The sequence below is a fragment of the Panthera pardus genome, unplaced genomic scaffold (assembly GCF_024362965.1).
Source record: "Panthera pardus isolate Hobbes unplaced genomic scaffold, ASM2436296v1 HiC_scaffold_25, whole genome shotgun sequence".
NCBI lineage: Eukaryota > Metazoa > Chordata > Mammalia > Carnivora > Felidae > Panthera > Panthera pardus.
In genome coordinates this window covers 50,986,667-51,009,550 of record NW_026526821.1, presented here as the reverse complement: position 1 = coordinate 51,009,550, position 22,884 = coordinate 50,986,667, and the positions used below count along the sequence as shown (strand labels likewise).

Sequence of the window (22,884 nt, the reverse complement as noted above, 5' to 3'; positions counted from 1 at the left end):
TTCCCGATTAGACAGGTGCAGGATAGTCATGCTTCAGGGTTGCCAGTCCTGGTCCAGGTGTGCCCGGCACCCTCTTCCCTTTGTAAACTTGTGCACGAGTGTGCTGGCACATCCATTCTGACAGACTGGCTGTTCAGACAGTGCTTCCTCCAAGCTGCCCTTCTTGGTGTGCTCTTATTTTTCATATTAGCAAACTGAGCTTTTCATTATTCCTTGTAGGTATTGAAAATGTTTTTAATTGTGAAATATAGCATGGAACAAAAGAACATCTAAACATTATGCTAAGTGAAAAGAAACCAGTTGCAGAAGACTATATTATATTATCCTGTTTGTGTGAAGTATCTAGATTAGGGACAGAAAGTAAACTACTGGTTTCTTAGGGCTTGGGATGAGGGTTGGGAAGTTACAGGGTATAGGGATTCTTTTTGAGATGATGAAAAATGTTCTAAAATTGCCTGTGGTGATGGTGACGCATATCTGTGACTGTATCAGAAACCACCAAATCACCTGATGGATGGTTTATATCTATATGTCATATATCATATGTGTCAAAAATGAAGGCAAAATAAAGATATTTTATGATAAATGAAAAAACATGTGCACAACTTCTCAGATGATACTAAAATGAACACTCATGTACTCAGCAATCAGAACCAAGTGGAGTATCATACAACCCAGAGGTCTCATTTTGCCCCTTCTGCCCCAGAGGTAACCACTGTCCTAAATGGTGTTAATGACAATGTGTGTTTGCATCCATCCCTCAACTAGGTATAGTTTAATTTTACCTATTGGTTAATTTTGTACATATGGATTCATACGGTACCTATTTTGTGACTACTTTTAAGCACTGTGGTTTAGATATATGTTGCCATAGATTATTCCTATTCACTGCTACATATAATTCCATTGTATGAAGAATACAATTCATGCACCCATTCTACCATTGATAGCATTTGAGTTGTTGGGTGCCATTATGGCCAGTACTGACATAAGCATACTTATATTTACCTCCTAATGCACACATGCAAGGATTTCTGTAGAAATATCCCTAGTAGCAGAATTGCTAGGCTATAGAGTCCATGCATTTTTATCAATGATAGATAATACCAAATAATTTTTTGTCAAGAAGATTGTGCCAGTTTATGTTCCCAGAAGCGAGAGGTGACAGTTACTGGTGTTCCATGTTTTCAACAACACTTGGTATTCTCAGGTTACTAATTTTTGCCAGTCTAGTGGGTATGAAACGGTATTTCAGTGTGTGCATTTTCCTGATGATCAGTGAGAATGAACATCTTTTGTATATGTCTTCCCATATTAGTTAGCATTTACTGCATAACAAACACCCCCAGAATGTAGAACCTTAAAATAACATCCATTTCATTTAGCCAACAATCCCGTGTGTTGGTTGAGATTACCAGCATAGCAGGAATGTCTGGGGACTCTCCATGTGGTTTCTTATCCTGCAGAAGGCTGAGTTGGGCTTTTCATGCGGTGAATGATAGGTTCTAATAAACAGCAAGAGGGGGCAGATGCCATTGTGCACTTTTTAAACATCTGCTTGCATTGTAGTGTTGCTGTCTCATTGGCCAAAGCAAGCCACCAAGGCTAAGTTCAGTTTGGAAGAGAATTTTCCAAGGGCCTGGATCCAGGGAGACATGAATCCTGTTGGAGGACATTATTACACAACCCACCATAGTACCTACTTCCTGTATTTCTTTAGGATGTTGGTCTTTTATATTGCTGGTAGGAGTTCTTTATATAGTCTGGATACTAATTCTTTGATAGTTATCTGTGCTAATTTTGGATCAATAGAAATTCTTTTAATAAACAAGATCAACAAAATAATAATAATGGCATGTTTTCTGGGCTAAATTTGGAAAACATTACAGTGTGAAGTAAATACAGAAAAGTTATTTATCTCAAAGGAGGAACTAGAATCAAACTCCTAAAACTTAGTAATTTAACTTCTGTATCTGTTATAACTTAGTAATCAGCTATTTTAAAAAGCTGCCTACATGGAGATTTAGGATTTTTAGGAATATTAAAGACCCAAGGGGAAATTAGTATTGGTTAGGTGGGACAAAAACTCAAATCAGTTACTTGTAATAAACTTAAATAAGTGCAACTCTTTTTGAAATTCTCTTTTTAGATTCTCTATATTAACCTTGTGTATTTAGTAATATACATATTGTACTCTACATAACTTGGTTTTCTTCCTAAAATTATCTTTTAAGACAATTTGATATACTCAGAAAAGTACAAAGTTTCTAAATATTTTGAAAAAAATACATTGATGTATAAAAGGATGGATATTAAGATTTTAGACTTTGAGGGGCTCCTGGGTGGCTCAGTCGGTCAAGTGTCTGACTCTTGATTTTGGCTTAGGTCATGATCACATGATCTCATGGCTTGAGCCCCATTTCGGGGCTATCAGTGGAGAGCCTGCTCGAGATTCTCTTTCTCTTTCTCTGCCCCTCCCTTGCTCGCTTGATCTCTCTCTCAAAAATAAATAAACTTAAAAAATATTCTAGACTTTGAGTTCTCTTCCCCATGTTTTGCTTATTTAAAGCAAAAATACTCCCCAAACGCAAGATACCCCAAACACAAGATAAATATTTCACCATTATAACAAAAAAAAGACTGTTTGGGCTTAATCTAGAACTTTTACAGGGTCCAACAGAACCAGAGTTTATTTTTTCAGAGGAGTAGATAAGTGCAAACTCTCCAAATTTATTGAATTTGATGTTTACGAATGAAATGATTTCCTCATCCCCACAAGTGCTTTGTCTTCTTGAAAGGCTTCAGTTTTATCTTCTTTAGAGATGCCTCACTGTCCCAGTTTGCCTGGACCTGAGGAATTTCCTGGGACATGGGTGCTAAACCCTGGGAACATACCAGGCAAGTTGGAAGCTAGTTGGTCACCCTCTTCTTCACAAATTTCAGAAAGTAAAATTCATTGGTTTGGATTCATGCCCACATCTCTAGCCTTTAAATGTGCTTAACTTGCTTAATTTCCTTCTTTGATTATTTTTTTTTGCCCCCTAACACAAATCGTTCCTGCTGGAGGTGGAAATATTCAGGAAGCAGGGCCCCGGGACTGGCTGTGTGGAGTTGGCCTCGGGAGGGTGTGTGTTGCTCCAAAACGGGCTGGTGAGGGCTTTCCTTGTTGCCCAACGCTGACAGTTCCCAGTGCTGTTCATTTTGTCACATAGGCAGCATAGTCACATTGCCTACGTTCATGGTTTTCATGTTACAGCCACGATTTTAAAGCAGCATATTCTGATTTTTCTCACTTAATTTAGTAGTCTCTTGGTTTAGATTGCACTTGGGGCTGTGCTTAGAGTTTTGATAAAACTTAGTTGTATATGTGTCATTTTGGAAAGGACTGTTTGGAAAATAGGACATAGAACAGGTGGTTATAAAACCACCAGATCAAATAGAGATCATGATTTCTCTTTTATTTAGAGGCAAATGTTGCTATATAGGTTGACATATAAAGATATATAATACATAATTTAAGGAAATATTCAGGAAGTAGAGACTAGGGAATACGTATATGAGCATTTTTTTCTTATGATGCATTTTCTTCATTCTAAAACTATTATATTGTTTAATTTCTGTCTTAACAGTTCCTAGATCTGCCCTATGATGTTGTGCAGCTTGTGCACTGCACAACTTGGAGTGGGGGGGCGGGCAACTGTTCACATTCCAGTTATCCTAGATTTGTCTTGAGAAAGGGATGCCTTTTCTGACTTGCATAAGAATGCTCCTGGGCAAATGGAAGCCAGCATGACTGCCTCCCTGACCCTCCCAGCAAAGGTACTTTACAGAACACACGAAAGAAATAAAATTTTTCTTCTGCTTACATTTTATAGCCTTCCCTACCCTCACTGTAGTACCTCATATCTCTGACCTGAGACAGTTGATTTGTTTTCTAGTTTTAACACATAGCAGCATAATGGTATAGAGCACAGAGCCAGGGGCCAGTGCTGCAGTGTTCTACCTGCACAATCCAGGGGAAGTTACTTGCCCTCTCTGTGCCTTACTTTCCTCATCTGTACAGTGTGGGTGGTTCCTTCCTCAGTGGGCCATTGGGTGGGTTAAATGAATGAATAGGGTAAAGCACTCGCAACTGTGAATAACATGTTGTATGTAAATGCCACAGCCTTGTTCAGCTTTGCCTCTGCATTGGTCTAATGCACAGCTGTGTTTAGTAAGACTGAATCTTTTTTTTTAAACCAATACATTTTTATTTAAGGAATTTTATGTGTGATTCCTTCTATAGCCAATCACCATAGTTCCTCAAAGTCAGAATCATAATCTTCAATACGGCCCTTTTAAAAGGAACTTTTTTTGTTCATCCATAGTTCACTGTCAGTCCAGAGCTCTTCAGTTTGGCTTCTTTGATCTCCACTTGAATATGGGCATACTTCAAAAATTCCCCATCTCTAATCTTTGGGATCTAGTTTCTTTATGTTAGGACCCTAGAAGTCAAATTGTAAGAAGTGCACTGATTGTGCACTGATCTAGAATTGTTAGTCCTTGTTTCTAATATTAAAAAGTCTTGTTGCTTCCCCTCCATGGCTTGAGCCCAGCAGATGCTGTTATGGGTCTCACTGTCACCACGGCAATAAACTTGCTGTGATGGTAGCAAAATGTGTGTCTCAGTGTAGCCGCGTTAACAATCTCTGGACACCATGAGTGACAGTGCCCATTTCCATCTAGAATGAGGCTTTAGCAAGACTGCACCTTAAACTCTGATTAATAGGTAAGGGCACAGGTAGAGAAGTCATGACCTATTCCTTGACCCCATGAGAAGAAGGCCAGGTCAATAATCATTGTCTTTGTCTCTTTTCTTCTGGGATTTGCTTCTCCCTGTCTCAGCAGCACCCCTCCCCCCACCCCCCAGTGTGTGATTGTCTATTTATGTGCTGCTTCTCCTGTGAGATGGAGCCTCTTCTATGATGGAAGCTTAGATTTCCAGGACTTTGCCAGGTACATGGCAGGGGTTCAGGGACATTCAGCTTCAGCGAATGGATTGGGTCTCCTCTGGGATTTGGGAGGCACTGCCTCTCCAGGGCAGTATTTTCTCTCTGTGTCATAATTCTCGTGGTCAGGCCCAGCCAGGCGGCACTCACCACATACCCCATTCTGGTCTCAAAATCCAGAAAAGTGCTCCGGAAGGATATTGAACATCCGTGTGGGGCTCTGTAAGTATCATTTACATCAGAGCTTAGATGGCACTTTTGACCCTGAGTCAGAGTTGTGACCTAAGCAGGAGAGGAGGGTTCTTTATGAGGAGTTGTGCAAGCTCACAGTCCTCACAAGGCTAAAGGAGAGGCCGGCGTGCCTGTGCCATTATGTGTGTGTGCACACATGTAGTTCTTTCTTCGTGTGTGGGGTTTCTCTTACCTTATCAAATGTAGGCAGCAAGTTGAGGCCAAGAATGGTGTGTTCATTCCATTTTGGTGTTTCTCAGTGAGGTCACCATACCAGGATCCCAGTAGACAGCTTCTCATTTATTGAATGAAACTTGGGTAAAGCTGTTCTAAGAACAGAGGGCATTGGGCATATTAATTTTTGTCAAGTTTGCCATTAGCAATGAATCTCTGGGTTGTTTTCATGTTAGTAGTCAGTATAAATATCTGTGAGGCTGTGAACACATTTAGAATTTCTAGTCAACTAACTAGAAAATCATCAGCCACAGAAGATACAAAATTAGCAAATACCTATCAAAATAAACTCGACAGTTCTTATCAGACATGCCATAACCTCTATAAATATGAGATGTCAAATGAGATGTACCTAAGAATTTGGTCAACTTTTAGAAACTGTTGGAGAGAACTTTCTGAGTTGTTTTAAGCAAAGGAATGATCAGAAGTGTAGAAGGCCCTCATAGTAGCTTTCAGTAAGTACTGTCTGTGGCTGGGTCCAGAATCCCAGCTGGGGTGCGCCTTACTGATTTAATGAACATAATAACATGGAGCAAGCTGCCTGTTGCTTCTGCTTTTAATAGCGGAGGTTTTCAGAGAAATAAGCCAACTAAATTGGTTTTTCTTCTTGTCTCTTTAATTATCCCTGCTCCAGGCCAGTGAATCGAGGCATAGTGGTAGGAAGGGAGAGAACATCTTTATTTTCTTGCTGCAACCAATGGTATATACCCTTTACCCTTTGCTGTGTGTGCTTGTGCACAAACACACATACTCTCTGTCCACCCTCTCTCTCCTGATCACAAATGTGAGTGCATATTTTTTCACACCGGCTTTCTCACAAGCCTATAAATGCTGCTCTGGAGAGACTGAGGGTGTGGCCCGTGCTGCTGTGGCCTCAGTGCCTTTGCAGAGCACCCGCGTCCTCAGTGCATGTTCCCTGAGCTGAGAATGAGAGAAAAAGTAGGTTGACACCACACTGTGAAGACACTGCCAGTTCCGTGGAGCCCATTGCCCCACCAGTGCTGGCTCAGCATAATTCCAGGAATCCAGGCGGCCGCTGCTGCTGCAGGAGTCCTGAGGTGAGCTCCGAAGGCATTCTGACGTGCCAATTTAATGGGATTTTAATCTCATTAGGGATGCAGACGAAGCACTGTCATCGCTGGAAGGAACGTAAGTGATTCAGGCTCATGATTTATTTAAACATGGAGGAAAGGGCTCCCTTAGTGAAACAGGAAAGTATCTGAAGCGCAGATACTTTACGGTGCAGGCGCTGCCAGGTCCCTGGGTGTGGGTAGCCCAGGGACCCCTTGGATCTGGGTGTGTTGGGACTTTGAGAGCTTCCAGAGAATTTGTTTAGAGGATTGTGCCTTGGTTTTTATTGTTACTTTTCTTCTTAGTCTTGACGGCCTAAATTTTATCTCCTAAATAGTTTTTTCTTTTTCTCATTTTCTCTGGATGGAGTTAAGCTTTATTCAGTGAAAGGGAAAACTTCAAGCTGTTGATGAGTGAACCACTAGAGAAAACAGCAAAGGAGGATTTTATTTCAAGGTACCTTAGGTGCCGGAAGACAGACAGTGGCATCTCTTGTGTCCCATTGCCCCAGAGACCAGCTGCCATCCACTGACCGTATTTTTATGCGTATTCATGAAGGGAGATGGATGGAGCCTTGTAGGGAACCAGCAGCTCTTCTCGGTGGCAAGGCTTTAAACTACCTCTTCCCTTCACACTGCCCAGCTTGACCTCCACTGCACCTGAGTCCTTTCGGAATGTGCCCATCCACTTAGTGGCAGCCTCAACACCATCAGAATCCCTCTTGTCCACTCCAAAGTCTCTGTTCACATCCTGGGAAAATGCCCATTGGGCCAGGAGTTGTTTTTTTTTTTTTTTTTTTTTTTTTTGTGCCACGTGGGCACAAAGATAAGTCCTTTTTGGAGAGGCTAAATCAAGCCATTCAGTCCATCATGTGACAAGGAAATAATAAATCAACTGTCTGCTTTTCAACTCTGTGGGCTTCACAAGAAGAAAGAAAGGAAGCAGCCTTGAGGCCTCCCTGTAAGGGCAGCTGCCCTGTGTCTGTGCAGTGCCCACAGGGAGGGGGCAGGACCAGCCTATGTCTGGGCTGGAGGTGGTTTGCTGGGGGCAGTCGGGGAGGGGTGGCCTGAGGGGAGCAAAGCTAGTGTTACTTTCTTCCTTGAGTTGTCTGGGGCCAGGATGGTTCTGCCTGCCACTAGCTTCCTAAAGAAAGTTCTCTCTCGTTCTCCATGCATGGTGTGTACTCTGTAAAGTTTCTGGCATGTTATCCATTTCCTGAATTACACAGCTAGAGCTTCCCCTATCTCAGTTTCCCAAAAAAGCAAGTAACCCAAGTGCAGAAACCCAGACTAAGAATATGTTTTATGTAAAGGAGACAGAGACGAAGTTCAGGTGGAGATTGTATTGGAAACTCCTTTTCCCAGATGAGTCCCCATAAACAACGGCATGCTGCATCCTGAAACCAGGGTCAGGGCTGTCCCCAGGCCCAATGTGAAGCCCATCACCTTGGCTTTTGTGCCAACCATTTTGGGAGACTTTTCCCCCTTTGGTTGGCATCATGCTTGTGCACACACACATACATGTGAGTACTTTCTCTTTTGTGGCTCAAGCAGCCTTGCTGTCCCTGGACCCCAGGAATCTGCTTGCCCTTTGGAAACAGGCTTCTTATAAAGACTTTCAGATTGAGGGAAAGGGAAAGACCCTGGTGCTGATTTGGCTCAACTGTTAGAAACACCAAGGAGCTGCTGGCTAGTAAGACTTTAGCCGTCAACCTATACTTATATAAGGATAAATTTACCTTAATGACCCCTAGAAACAAATACATAGTGCCAAGACTTCCAGGCATCCTTTGCAGGGGGTGAAATGAATGTTTACTGAAGGGATATTATTTGGGCAGGTCAGTATGACAACCAGAGGAGATTGTGCTCAAATTTTCAAGAGCAAGAAGCTGACAAGTCAAGAGGACTGCTAAATCTAGTGAACCAAGGTTTCAGTGAGGGTCTCTGGAAACTGAGAGCCTGAAGGCTTTCTATTCCTTCTGGGTATTGGGGAAGCTTCCTCCTGCCCTCAGCTCACTGCTGTCAAGGCCAGGCTGACTCTATGAGCTGGCGAGAACCGTGTGCTGCTGAGGGACGCAGGCATGGTGTCACGACTCCAGTCCTCACTGGTAGTCCTGTCCAGCACAGGTGACTAGCTGTCTCTGCAGTCATGGCAATTCCTGTAGCCTAGTTTCCTGTGTTGGGATGTGGAGCAGACCACCACATGTGATCCTGTTCTGATGCAGCTGGTTGCCTCCTGCCTCTGGGAGCCTTACTCTGGCTAAGCTGTGGTGGCTGAGCTGTGGCTGTCAGAAGGTCCTTGTTTGTCCAAATGCAAGACTGTACACAGTGATTTAAACCAGCAAGCTGTTCTTATGTTTGCTACTCTTAGTATGGGTACTCCCAGGTCAGAGCAGGCACATGACCAGGCTTGGCAGCCTAGACTGGGCTGGGGGTTGGTGAAGGCATCTTCTGAGCTCTGACTGCCTGTGGGGAGCTGCTCTCATAGAGCTAATTGGCTGTGCTATTCAACCACCATATCCTGTGGTTGGGGTTTTGCCTTTAAGAACAAATTGCAGAGAGACTGTCTTTTAGGCCACTGCTTTCCCTGATTCTGTCCATCCCATGCTCACCATGCCCTTCTACCTGGGTGGCCAGGGGAGGATGGCTCTGCATCCACCTTCGGGTAAAGGCAGCTTTCAGAAGGGAGAGACAGCTTTGGGCTAGCAGGGGATCTGGTTTTCATGTGACTTCATCATGAGATTTTTGATACACACCTGCTCTCAGATCGTAAATGATAGACGCGACCTACCCATGCAGTTCAAGCTAAATCACAAAAGCTGGGTCAGGGGATTCATAAGGCTCAATTCTCAAATAGTGTGTTTGTGCTTCTATAGCCTCTGGGGTCTGACAGAGGAGGCTCTTGGGCCCTGAGATAATGTTGTGGCTGGTTCAGAGCCTGCAGACAGAGGCCTGGCTCTGACACCCTCTGGGACCACCACTCAGAGCTGTGTTTGTGTTGCGGGGAGTCTTAAAAACCCACAAAGAAGGCAGGCTGGGGTTCCTGTGGGTTCTCTGTTATGATTCCCCTGTGCAGTGTGACACAGTGATACATTGGCCAAGCTACGATATCCTAAGAGAGTGTTCACAGAGCACTTTTTCTCACAATGCCCTGGAGTTACCATGTTTCAGAGGCACTTTATGTGGGAGAAGTTGGTGGCAGGGAGGAGAATATGAGCTAAATTAAAATAGAATGATTTCTATACTTGCTCTTTCTGCCTACAGAAGAATTTTTTTCTTTGATTTTGTTCATTTCACTTTTGTTACATGGAGGGTTCAAATAGATGACTGTCGAAGGGGCTATGTATGAAAATGGGGCCTCCCTTGATGTCTGTGTTAGGGCTACATGCCTGGCTCTGTGTGCTTCTAGTATTTGGGCAGCGTCAGGCTGAGGGACGGAGGGCAGTGGGCACTGCCTGAGCCCTGTATGTGATATACCAAGAGGAGCAGGGACCCAGGCTGAGGCACCTGTGTTCTTGGATGCCTTGAGAGCTTTCTCTGCTTATATTCTCTCCTGCACCTACCCCAGCCAGAGAGATCCTTCGCAAGTGGCACCCTGAATGTTTTTTTGGTAGAGAGATGCTTGCAATGTTGACCTCAGCCTAAAGCAGAGGGGTTCTTTAGAGTCTTTTCATTTTCTAAATTCTTAGCACATCTTGGTAGTAAATGCATTCCTGCGGCTTTCCTGGTGGTTATTTATAAACTTGCAGTGCACTAACTAGGCTTGACAACCCTGTCACTTAGCCTTGTCCCTGGTGGAAAAACCATGCAAACTGTCGCCTGAACTCCAGGGCTGGTGCACAGTCTCTGCTGACCCTTGGCTGGGATGCCAGGTGTGGAGAATGAGGGGGTATGTGACCTTGGTCAGGGGGCTGAGTGGGCCCCATTGAGGGACCCAGGTGAAGGGTCAGTATGCTGTGGGACCAGGTGGGATCTAGTAATGGGCAGGGCAGCTGGTGGGTAAGCCATCCCACACACCCCGGGATGGCAGGTCATGAGACAGAACTCTGAGGCAGCCGCAGCCAGGCTGTCACAGTGGAAGGGTGCAGGAATAGGCACACCCACCCGAGGGGCCAGTGCCGCAGGCAGCTCTGATCCTCCTCGCACAGGCTCTGAGGAGAGAGTGGGCAGCACAGAGCCTTGTGCTTCTCTGGGAAGCTGGAAAGATAAACTCCCCTGTGTTTTCTGGGGGAGTCAGAACCAGAAGAGCTTCTGTGGGCTCCTGGGAGGGAAGGAGTGGGTATCCTGCTGTCACCACTCACATGTGTCTGATGCTGTGAAGTTCAGAAGGCACTTTCAGGGAAGTTCCTTCATTCTTCACACTGCCCCATGGAGCCTTGTGTGGGTCATTATTGCTCTGCCTCTGAGGGCAGAGCCCTGGGCCCAGGTGCCCCCAGGAGGCACTGGTTCCAGGTCCATGTCCTCTGGGAACAGAGAGCAACCCAGGCAGAGCAGATGGTGCCAGCTTTCATTGGCTCAGGGGCCTGGTAGGGACTGTGGTGGAAGAGTGCCAGCCTCCGAACCTGCGTATCTGGGCTTAGCCTCAGCTCCGTGCTCTTGCAGTTGAGCTCGGTGGTTTTTTTGTGTTTTTTTTTAATGTTTATTTATTTTTGAGAGAGAGAGGGAGACAGAGTGTGAGTGGGGAGGGGTAGAGAGAGAGGGAGACACAGAATCTGAAGCAGGCTCCAGGCTCTGAGCTGTCAGCACAGAGCCCAAACCGGGCTCAAACTCACAAACCATGAAATCATGACCTGAGCCGAAGTCTGATGCTTGACAGACTGAGCCATCCAGGTGCCCTCCCCTTAAAAAAATTTTTTTTAACATTTAGAGCTTGGTATTTTCATTGTGAAGTGGGTACGAGGACATCTTTCACGTAAAGTTCTGACCCATAGGAGAACTGATGGGTCATTTAGGGACAAAGGAAGCACATGGGAGAAGCTGCCCGCAGCCATCCATAGGGTAGGGAACAGGGAGGAGGGCAACAGCATAGGACTTGGCCTGGGATGGCTTACACGTGCCCAGTAGCCTTGTACAGTGTGGGGCACTGCACCATGCAGGCCTTCAGACATTCTCTGCTCTGTTACACAGATCTGGGAGTCAAGCCCAGGGAGCAGTCTTTCATTTGGAGTGCTGTAGATAGAGGGACAGAACCCCTTGCTGATGGTTCTTCCTGCCATGTAGAACAAAGCACTGATGAAGAGGTGAGAAGAGGTGATTGTCCCCTTTCTGGGCTCAGGGAAGCCTGCATGCTAGCATTTTGCTGAACAGCAGGAAGCAGGAGTGCTCATCAGTTGTGAAGATGGCATTTCGTTTGTTTTCATTGTAGTGGAAGCAGAGCGCAGTAAAATGAGTCAGGAGGGGTCTTCATTTGGCCAAGGCACATACCTATAATCCCTGCTGCCTCCTAGCCACAGTAAGCAGCTGGAAAGCAGGACAACACCAGCAGATGCTTACAAAAGGGGAGGGATATTCAGGTAGAAGTGCGTGGAATTGCAAGAAGTCTTATCTGGCCTTTGACAGTGTATGCGCTGGTGAACCCCCACCCCGGCTGAGCAAGTCAAGTTAGGACCCTGCTGAGTGGGCAGGAAGCCCCTTTGTAACATACCTTTGCTCATCACACATGACAAAATCCGTGTGCTTCCTTCCTTCCCTCCCTATTTTATTTAGAGATGCAGGTCACTCAGACTGGCTGTGTGGATGTGTGTGCATCCCCCACAGATGGAGGGTTTCTTTCCATTCAGCCTGAGGAAGTCATGTCTGTGTTATTTGGCTTTACGCCCATTGACTGAAATCCACGCTACATCACACAGACCTATACTGCTGGAAACCTCTGTGAGGAAGGGGGAAGTCCACTGTGAGTGGGTGATGCTATAACAGGAAAAACATATATCACTGGATGGAGTCAGTCCTCCACCTGGAGCTCAGGCCAGCTTCAGTGTGGCAGGCATAGGAGGGGTGCAAGAGCAGGCCTGGGCAACGAATGACACCTATTAGTGTATGGCTGGGCTTGGATTCAGGAAGCGGCCTGTGGGATTGTGCCCCCACCCCATAGTGACCCTGCACAGATGTCTTGTGAGGTAGCCCACCTGGCTTTCAAGGAACACCCAGAGAGTGGCTGGGGGCCTCTGGTTTTCTCTGCCTGTGACAGATGCACAGTGTGTTTCTCTTTGAGCTTCCTGAGCAGAGCAAAGACTGCAATAAGTTAAATGCTAGTGAAGCCCTGGGTGAGGCCACTGGTCATGGTCCATCTGTCTACCCTCATGTAGGACCAGGAGTTGAGAGCTTCCTGTCTAGGGTGAGAATTAGTGACTGTCCTCCTCACACAGTTACCCCATGTTTCAGAACGGTTCTATAGCATCACTCTGTTGCATCTTTAGACATCTCCATGGGAGGCGGGTGGATGATCCCCATCCTACAGAAGGGGGAAGGAGCCCAGCAAGATAGCACTCTGCCCAAGTGCTGGATTCAGTGTGTGGTGGTACAGGGACTCTGGACAGAACTAAGGTGTATTTCCCTTGAGAGTATTATGGGATAAGAAATAAAACAGAACTCCAAGCTCTAATAATTCCATCTGTAAACTCTGTCTGGACAACACACTAATTTGTAACTATTTCTTCCTGAGTACCTGTGACACTAACTAACTGGGAAGTTCACTTGCCAGTGAAAATATATGTCCTTGTAACATCTATTTAAAAACCTTGTTTACTCCAAGACTGTTCAGAGTTCTCAAGTATTCCCCTCCCATTTCTTCCCTAGATTTTAGCTGCCTTGAGGGCAAAGAAACTGTTGCCCTTTACATGTTGAGATCTCCCAAACACTACTGTGATTCTATCACAGCCCTGCCTGCAGAGGATAAGAAATCCCCTTTTTATAAAAGTGCATGTTATTTTGTGCATTTAGTAGTTACTGGTCTTGTTTAAGTGGGACATGTAGTTAAAGTGTGGCTCATTGAGAATCAGTTAAATGGCAGGCATTCCCAGGCCTTGCTTATGGACTCATACAGTGTCTGGGAGCTGGGAGCACCCTGAAGACCAGATCCTCTAACCCTTTACTTACAGTGGAGAAACTGAGGCCTCAAAGGGCCACTGGGTCTGCACTTCCTTTGTTATATTCTCCGGGCTGTACTGACACAAGAGACATTCTGACACGTGACGTGGATTAAAAATCCTTCAATGAGTATGCAGCATTTTATTCTATTCGATCAGGAGAAAAGGCCACAGGGCTATAAGAACCAGGTCCCCCAGCAGGGCAGAGCACAGCAAGAGCAGGAGGAAGTGAGCCAGGGATCCTCCCTGACAGGCTAACAAGAATGCACAAGCCTAAGGAGCCTCTGGACCTCGGTGAGGAAAGGCCACAGTGCTAAGGTCTTTCCTGCTGAGGTTACAGTTGTATTTTTTTAAACAAAGTCTTAAAGAAGACCATCATCATTAAGATTCTGCATTTAGATATCTCAGGCTTGAAAACTTACAGGGAAACTGCTTGCCTAATGGGTTTTGTAAATGTGAGGGATCAGTGTCTCAGATGACCATTATTCAGAAGCACCAGATAGACATTATAATGAGGACCAGGAGCTCCTCACAGCACATGGGTCAGCCCAGCCTGATTGCAGAAGCTCGGAGGTCAGTCATCACACCCTGCTTTGATGCCCCAGTGGCCTCTTATGGCTCCCCACTCTCTGTAGACGGGTGAACCTATCTAGGTCCTTCCCTTGCAGCCTGGGATCCGAGGCTGATTCATGTCTCATCACTGCAGAGATTTGTAAAGAGTAATTAAATGGCTGGAATATGGAGACTTAAAAAAAAAGCCTCTTGTGGGTTAAAGTGCTGAAGCATGGAAAGATTCATTCTCTCTCTCTTTTTTTTTTTTTTTACATGAGGAGCTAAGTAGAGACCTTGCTCAGGGTTTTCACTGCCTGAGCAAAGTGGGTTGATAGGCTTAGTTCATTCTCCCTGGAAAGCTTCCCAGGGAGGAGACTGTGCTAGAAGGGGCTGTCAGCTGTGCCATGTCAGGCCCTGGTCAGGAGGATTTAGGAGCCTCACATGGTCTGTGACATGCATCCTCTGAGTCTGTTAGTGCTTCCCCATCTGCCTCAACACAGCTGTCCCCTGAGTCTGTGAGTGCTCCCTGTCTCCCTTGACATCATCCCTATGTGTCCCACTAGGCTTTCCAGTGATCTGGTGCCCATACCATGGAGTAAGCAGTCGGTATCAGTAGACCCAGATGATTTTGTTAGAGACTCAGTTTTTATACATGAATAGGTATATTTTTTAAGAGTTTATTTGCTATCAGAATGCCTCATGTAAAAAGCCCACCAAGATTCCAGGAACCAAGAGAAAGAGCTAGAGCTTGTTAGCTAGGAATGGCTTTGACATACTAGAAAATGTGCTTTTGGCCCAATTGAGACATACCTTGGCCCTATCCTGGTGAGTGGACTGGATATTTCTGCTTTCTGGGATAACTCAGGTCAGCTCCCCACTGAAGCAGGGAGAAGATTCTCCAGAAAAGAGAAGTTCATTGTCCTCCCCCTCCCCAAAGCGGCACTCGTCATGGCTGCAGGTAGATTGCCTCTGTGGTCACTCTGGCAGTAAGTAGAACTCTAGCACCCAGGGCTGTTCAGATTAAATATTCACTGTCTTCCTCAACCCAGCATGACATTCAGAGGCATGGACATGGTCTGCATGTGTTTGTAGCATGTGGCAAACCCTTGCCTCTTACCTGTAGCACCGGATGTTGTCTGGACTGGGTTGTCAGACCTTCTCCCCTTACCCTCCAGGCTCATCACTTTGCAGATTTCTCCTGTGTGGGCTTGCTCACTTGGCCTGTTTGCTATGTGCTAAGAGCTAGCAGGTAGAGCTGCAGTGCAGGAGGAGACCTTCGGTGATCCCTAGACTTCACTGGTATCCTGAGAGCTCATTCTTCCCTCCTTGTTGACATTTGGGAGACATGCTGTGCTCCAGTGTGTGGTGTGGTCATCCAGCCCAGATTCCAAAACTTACATGTATGTATACCCAAGCCCACCAACTTAGGACAAAAACAAACCTCACCCAGAACCCTGATTTCACTCAGCCTATCTTTAGAGGTCAGGGCCCATCTTGGGGGAGAAACAGGAAGGTGATGCTGATGACTGAGTGGTGTTTGTGGGCTTACTGCTTCGTGTCCGGCCTTGTCCTAGGTGTTCTTATCTGTGAAGTGGCATGGTCACTGACCTCCATTGCCAGGATGCTGATGCCCAGGGAGGTGGCATCCCTGCTCAGAAGTGTCAGATCACAGTCCCTGATTCAGAGCCTGTGCTTTCTCTAGGAATGGGTGTGACTGTCCTGCAGGGAGCCTTTGGTCCTCTTCCCTAAGACAGCAGGGCCCCCACCACTGCATTTGGAAACCCTCTGCAGAGACTGCTGAGTGCCCAGACCAGCGCCCACCTGGTCCGGCAGAATGGACCTCACCTCTACCCCTTCTGACAAGGCATCTGGTGCCAGTGCCCAAAGTGGCCTTGTGGCCTTGTCCTCAATGCAGTGTCCCTGGGTCACTGAGAGATGGCACCAGCAAGCATGGGGTTTTACAGTGTTGCATGGTGGCTGCCACATGCCCTGGCTTTCCAACTGTCACCTACTTCGAGTTATGAGTGGAGTTTTGGGCAGTTCTTGTCAGGAAAAACTAGCTTGAAATAGATTAATCCTAGGTTTTGTTTCCCCAGTCTTTTAGCATAGATAGGAATCTTCTTGTAGATCTGGAAGTCACCCCCAGCAGCTTGCTGGTGGATGCATGCAGGCTTTCCATAGCTGCACCGTCTCTTGAGTGGCCAAGAGGACAAATGTCATTGCCTACACTAGGGGACCCACATGTCACAGTTCCACCTGTGCCTTTCTTCTGTCCTCTTGGACATCACAGAAATCATCAGGCATGGGCAGACACACACATCACATCATCACACATACACACACACACACACACACACACACACTCCACATCACATATACCCATACCACACACACATAAACACATATACACACCACATACCACACACACACCCCCACACCACACACATATACACACCACACATGCACCATACACACACACATATATACACCACACACACAAAAACATACCGCATATCACACACATACACCACACATATGTATACACACCACACACACACATACACATATATACACATATACACACACCACACACATGTATACACACCATACACACTACACATAAATACACACCACACACCACATGTATTCACACATCACACACAGACTATCACACACATGTGTGCACACACACCACATACACCACACACACACATACACCACATACAAATACACATCACACATATTCACACACCACACACAATCACACACATGTGTGTATACACACACCACACATATTCACACACACAGTTCATCGCACACATGTGCACATACACACCACACATATTCACACATCACAAACTATCGCACACACATGTGCACACACACACACCACACCACACATATTCACATATCATACACAGTCCATTGCACACACATGTGCACACACACCCCACTCTGTCCAGCACCCTGGCACCAACTCCCTTGGCACATGCTGTGGCACTTGACAAAACACCCTTGCTGAATTCTGCTCCCTGCATCTCAGGTGCCTGAGTTATCATCAGAATCGCCAGGCTTTCATTGTTAGAGTTGTGCCTCCTTTCGCCATTTCTTCAGTGTCAGTGGTCACTGTTGGGTGAGGCCCTGTCCTGAGATAGTAGGCAGTGGACATGGGAGGGGGTGGTTTGAAACGGGAGAAGGGTGGGCCTCCTGGGCAGAGGTTATGGCCAGTCCATGGAGCCTCTGCTTGCAGGGCCTGGAGTGCAAACAGCATCCCCCACAGCCCCTGCCCTCTCATGACCTCAGCCAGCCCCGCTTCCATCCCAGCCCTTCCACCGTCTTCCCTCCTCCCAGTGGAGATGGGCTTGGTGAGCCCCCGACTGCCCACCCAGACATCATCTCAGACATTGAGACGAGCTGCTTGCTGCCTGCCTCGGAACTGATGGGTGTAGGCAAAAGCACTGGGACATTCCCAGACTCCCTTGTTTGGTGGGTGCTCACTTAACCTGAGACTGAACCTTTCTGCTAGTCACTCACACTAGTCATTCACACTTCACTTGGGGCTTTAGTCAGCCTGGGGAGAAATTACAGCTCAGGCTCCCAGAGGCTGAGACTAGGAAGCCTGGTGCTTCTCCCTCAGGCTCCGCATTTAGTTGAGGCTCAGTAGATAAACGATGGGCGAATTTGTTTAATGAATGAAGTCTCAAGGCCAATGCTATACTTAGTTATAAGCTCTCAAGGTAGAATTTAGAACCCAGGGTGCTCAGGCTGCCAGTGGGAAGTCAGGAGTCTTGTTGGTGGTGAATTTTATAAAGGAGATGATGTAGGCATGCACAATGAGCCTGCGGGTACTGGGTGCCTCCTATGTGCTTTCTGTGCCTGACATGTCCAGTGCCCTTCCCAGCCTCCCCAGGTCAGCATTATTACCCCACTCTGTGGATGAGAAACTGAGGCACAGGGAGGTTGAGGAGCTTGCTGAGAGCCATACAGCCTGGGCTGGAGCAACCCAGCTTGGGTTGCTTGGACTGTGGCTCCTGTGGCTTTTTGAAATGGGGTTGCTTATGTTTTCTTGTTTTTGAAAAGTATGAGTTAAGAAAGCTCTGAGGATTGTTGGTGGAAAGAAGGGGTGGAGAGGGGCTATGTGTTAGGATTTAAAGTCCCCAGGCAGAAAGAAATGGAGGCAAGGACCTATGGCAGCTAACAGAAGTGCTTACCAGCTGCCCAAAAGCAATCACTTGAAAAGCCAACAAAATACAGCAAAATTGGAGAAAAGTGGACTTTCCCTAATCACTCTTTCTCTTCACATAAATAAAATATCTAAAAGTGAGATGGTGGAAGCAAACACTATAATTCTAAGTATCAGCCAGATATTCACGTTGAGCCCCATACCCTGTACCTTGTAATGGCAGAGATGTCCCAGTGCAGGGACTTGGGTGCTTCATCTGTGAAATGAGAAGTTATTTGAGGCCAGTGGCCTGGCCCAGGGTCCCTGAAAGCCCAGGTCCCATTAAAGGCAGTGAGGGTGCCTACTCTCCTATATGATGTACATGGGGCCAGGTAAGTCTGCATTTGCTGCAGTGAGGCGGCTGACCCTGACACAGAAGGTTCCTTCGCTTCGGGTTGAGTTTTTAGCCACATGTTATCTGATTATAGTCAGAAGTTATGATGAGCAGCTGTAGGTTTTTCATCAACAAAAATGAAAAATTATTTAATACAGTAGATTGATGCATATAAGCATTAGTCTGTGGTATCTGGAGGGTCGTGAGGAATATCAGCAGGTGGGTGACAGGGTGGAAACCATGGAGCTGGGCCACAGATCTCTCCCAGTTCCAAATGTGTTCAGTTTAAAATATTTGTGAGTATTGAAAAAAGTAAAAGTGACCTGCCAAGTCCCAGAGTGCAGAAGCATGCTTTTGTGTGTGTGCGCATGCATCAGCCTGTGTGTGTATGTGCCATAGGAGATCCTTCTAGTGCATGAGACCAAGGTGCTGCTTGAAGCTGGAGAATCCTCTGACTTGAAGAGACTTGTTCCTGACTACAGGACATGACAAGTGACATCTACATTTGGAAATGCTTCCTTGGATGCATCTTTAATCTGTCCTTCCTCTCTGTCTTCAGCTCTGGTCACTTTCCCAAATCGAGTGAGGCCCCTAAACTACTGGGGACGGGTAGGGTGCCTGTGTGCCCAACATTGAGGCTACATGAATGGCACTGCTCCAGGTAGGGCAGGCACAGCCTCTGAGTCCTTCACACTCAAAAAGGTAGCTGAGGAGCCAATGTAGAAATAGATTTAGGAGGGTTTTGTTTCAGGCATTTCCTTCCCTTGGTTACTGAGTGGTGATGTGGCCTGAAGCTTGCTTTATTAACAACATACCAATATGTACATCAAAAGTAGAATGGACAAATAAATTGTGATTTATTCAATTAAAAAAAAACAAAAAAGAATAGTGAATGTGTGAGCACATGTATGAGAGCCACAGTGAGATTTATCCTACATTATTTAATCATCCTCCAAATATTCAGAGCTAAAGACCAATGCTGCAGGTAGCCACACTGCTAAGGACAGGGGTGATTTATATCTGCTGAGCGGTAAAGGTTACTGTGAGTGATCCAATTTGTCTACAAATGTGTGTAAACATCAACTTTTAATTTGCAAAACTACAAAATATTTATAAGCTTAAGAATAAAATCAGGGGTGCCTGGGTGGGTCACTTGGTTAAACATCTGATTTCAGCTCAGGTCATGATCTCACAGTGCTTGAGTTAGAGCCCCATGTTGGGCTCTCTGCTGTCAGCACAGAGCCTGCTTTGGATCCTCTGTCCCCCTTTCTCTCTACCCCTCCCCTGCCCATTCTCTCTCCCTCTCTCTCTCTCTCTCTCTCTCAAAAAAAAAAGAAACTTAAAAATAATAAAATCATACTGTCTATGGACAGACATGGATAAAAGCATTGATCAATATTTTTTCCAGTTTTATTGAGATATACTGGATATATAACATTGTGTATGTTTAACATGTACAACATAATGATTTGGTGTATGTATTATTGTGAAATGATTATCCCAATGAGTGTAGTTAATATTCATCACCTCACATGATTACAATGTTTTTCCCTTGTGATAACTTTTAAGATCTACTCTCTTAGCAACAGCATCAATTAATAGTGGAATGTATTATTAATGAAATCATCCTGAATTCTTCCCAAGTCTGATGGGGGCCTCTCACTAGTTGACAGGAAGTCAGGAAGGTGATCTGTCAGGAAGGTGGTTGAGCTGAGTCCCTTCCTATGGGTGATGTTCCCTGTATGCACTGGGATTTGTTATTTTTTAAAGGAATCTCCCTCCCTCCAAATAGGAAATACATGTCAAGGAAGCAGACAGGGCTTCCTGTTAGATTTATGGGAGGGGGTCACCCATTAAGGAAGAGGGCAGGAGCCAAACACAAACATGACCAGCTTGAAGAAAACCCAGACAAACCCAAAAGTTAAAAACTGTGTAGCTTGTAAAAGTCCTGGGTACATAGAGGGAAGAAACAAATGACCAAAAAAGAGACACCCACTGCCCCCACCAGGAGAATACCTTTTGCTGCTAGGCTCCTCTTTATAAAGACAAAATCAGTGTTTCTAAGAGAAAGATGAAAAATCTGACTTTTGTGCTTTCCTTTTTTGAGTGTCTTCGCTCCCTGTCAGCAGAACCCTGCTTCCTCTGGCTTTCAGTGCTGGCTACCGCTGTGGGGGAGCTGGACAGTGCAAAGGACGATGGGGAGGGAGCAGCAAGTGGGGGGAAGCTCAAGTGTTGGCCCTCCAGGAAAGACTTCCTTCAATATTCACTCTTGCTGATATTTATGATGTTAAAAAAGAAAGAGGAAGAGTAACAGGCTGGGATGATTCATCTTCCCTAAACAATTTTTATATGGAATCGAGATTCCTGAGTCCTGATTGTTGAAGTGATCTTCTCTTTCTTTTCCTTCTTTTATTTATTATTTTTTACTCGGTTATTTTTGCTTTTGTTGCCCTTGCCTTTGGTGTCAAATCCAAAAACTCACTGCCAAGACTGATGTCAAGGAGCTTTACCCCATACTTTCTTCTAGGAGTTTTATGGTTTCATGTCTCACATTTAGGTCTTTAATGAATTTATTTCTGTGTATGGTGTAAGAAAGTGGTCCAGTTTCATTCTCCTGCATGTGACTGTCCAGTTTTCCCAGTACTATTTATTGAAGAGACTGTCCTTTCCCCATTGCATATTCTTGCCCCCTTTGTTGTAAATTAATTGACTTTATATTGGTGGATTTATTTCTGGGCTCACTGTTCTGTTCCACTGATGTATATGTCTGTTTTTATGCCAATCCCATACTGTCTTGGTTACTATAGCTTTGTTCATCGTTTGAACTCAGGAAATGTGATGCCTCTAGCTTTCTCTTTTCAAAATTGCTTTGGCTATTCAAGGACTTTTATGGTTTCATAAATTTATAATTGTTCTATATCTGTGGAAATGCCATTGGAATTTTGACAGGGATTGCATTGAATCTGTAGATTGCTTTGGATAAATCAGTAACATTAATTCTTCTAATCCATGAGCACAACATGTCTTTCCATTTATTTGTGTCCTCTTCAGTTTCTTTCATCAATGTCTTACAGTTTTCAATATACAGAAGTTTTACCTCTTTGGTTAATTGTATTCCCAGATATTTTATTCTTTTTGATGCAGTAGTAAAATGGGGTTGGTTTTTTTCCCTCTGGGATTTTTTTTTTTTTTTGGACAAATGTCCAATGAGGACTTCTTAAGCCATTAAACATGCTGTGATGTTGGTGATGATAATTATCAAGCACTCCATCTCCAGGCAACAGCTTTTTTTCCTTACTCCATGATGCTGTTATCTTATATAAACACATGGCATAGAAGCCATATTTGGGGTTTTGAAATGAGGCTGTTGGAAGTTTGTGCCTCAGAGGCAGGCCAGAGGGGTCAAACAGTGGATTCTCTTTAACTTGGGTCTTGGGAGAGGCTACTGGGGATGGAATTGGGTTTCTGAGTTCTCATTCATAATTTTTTAGAAGTGATATAGAATGACTATCACAAATCAAGAATGATGGCAGCAAATTGGATAACCTTGCCACTCCCTTGGTGGAATAGAGGGAAGTCCTCCAACAAAATGTTGATATATCTTCACAGCTGTATTGAGCACGTCATTCTGGGGTTTCTTTTTGGGTGGCTATGCTCTACAATTTCCTCATGTTAACCCTTGGAAAAGCCAGCTCCCCCTTGCTTCTGATTCTAAGCACCAGAGAAATATAGTTGCCAAAATACTTGCACATCTTCAGAATTGGGACCAAGACTCAAGAAAAGTCATCTGGTTAAGCCCCACTGTCTCATGGCAAAAAAGCAAAATGTAACTGGGACTCATAAGCCAGCTGCATAGAGAGAGAATTCTTGGCAGTACAGAAAATTAATGAAGCACTAGAGAAGAGAACGTGATGAAATACTTAATAGGTTACAAATTGAAGTGCCTCAAAGATCAGATCTGCCCAACACTGAATGAAGTAAATGCTGTGACATTTCCCACCAGTGTGTTCAGTTCCTTGCCAGGGAGAAGAGGGGCCAAGCCTCCTCTTCTACCCCTGCCATCACCTCCCTGCCAAGGTGTATGTGGTTTGGATCAGATGGCAAATTGGGACAGCATGTAGCTAGTCAGAAGGAAGATGTGGAGGGGGTATAAGTTACGCTGTAACAC

The 22,884-nt window shown here is 45.3% G+C and overlaps 1 protein-coding gene and 1 non-coding gene across 2 annotated transcripts in view; one reads left to right on the top strand and one right to left on the bottom strand.

Annotated features, from left to right (window-relative positions):
* Window positions 1-22,884, top strand: part of SH3RF3 (SH3 domain containing ring finger 3) — a 375,407-nt gene that overhangs the window by 109,644 nt on the left and 242,879 nt on the right. The window lies entirely within an intron of this gene.
* LOC128773573 (small nucleolar RNA SNORA1) lies at window positions 4,600-4,734 on the bottom strand. Its single transcript, XR_008417936.1, has one exon. It is a non-coding gene; the product is annotated as a small nucleolar RNA SNORA1 (small nucleolar RNA).